We start from the raw sequence: 1,021 nt of genomic DNA on the forward strand, positions 1-1,021 counted from the left end.
TGGCGAGCAGGACTTCCAGCGGGCGTTTCCTGGCGTCTCGGGGACAAGGCGACGGCAGGAGACAGCGGCTGCCGTGGCGAGGACGGGACCAGCTGGCGGCGAGCCGTGACCGGCGAGTTCTCGTCAAAGCCCAGTTTTCGGGGCGAGGCCAGAGTCGGCCTGCTCTGCTTCGGCGGTGAACCCAGCAGGGCGGCGCCGAGGTTACAACCGTTGTCGTCGCCTTCAGAGACAAAATACAGAATTGTTTTTAAACCTCCAGGAGACATGAAGAAACTCTGATCTGTGACATCAGGGTGCTGAACGTTTCAGGAAATAAATCTAACCCTGAATTTAGTTTGATTTCACACATGAAGGTTCGTTATCTCTGGAAAACATTGCACGTCTTCTGTGACGTTTTTACTTCAAGGCAAAAAAGTTTAAAAAGTTGTTTATTGTTCCATTTCATCACTTGTTGCTTGTCTGGTTCCTTGTCTCCTCATCGTGGCTTAAAACACAAGAGCTGCTGCTTTAAATGGTGAAAATCACACGTAAACGAAACATGTCATTTCTCACCCAAAATAACTGATCTCCTGAAATCCAAATTCTTTCAAGCTCCTTAGCAAATCTATCATCTTATTTCTGTTTGCTCATTCTCTCAAAGTCCGGTTGTGTGTTTGTGTATCTGTAAGTACCTTATAACTCTTATTTTGAAAGGTGTTACACCTGTTATAATGAAGATTACTTATCAACCGCCACTTCCTGCAGTTCAACCACATCAAGTTCTTTAAATCTCTGACTGTTGTGGTGAGTAAAACACTATGAATCATCCTGAAACGCTTGAATACATTCACCACTCTGACTTGATGCTCTTGTGGTTTACCTGTCCGGGCCAGAACCTCTCACCTGTGCGTTTTCGGGGGCTGAGGGGAAGCCGTGGCTGGAGACCGGGGGAGGAGGGTGGCAGACGTCCCGGAGAGAGAGGGGTGAGCTGGACAGCGGGACGTCTCGGGGAGAGCGGCCCGATGCTGGTCAGGTGCTGGTG

Source organism: Seriola lalandi, unplaced genomic scaffold (assembly GCF_002814215.2).
Source record: "Seriola lalandi dorsalis isolate HSWRI2012SDOR001 ecotype SW California unplaced genomic scaffold, Sedor1 jcf7180002051936, whole genome shotgun sequence".
Classification (NCBI taxonomy): Eukaryota; Metazoa; Chordata; class Actinopteri; order Carangiformes; family Carangidae; genus Seriola; species Seriola lalandi.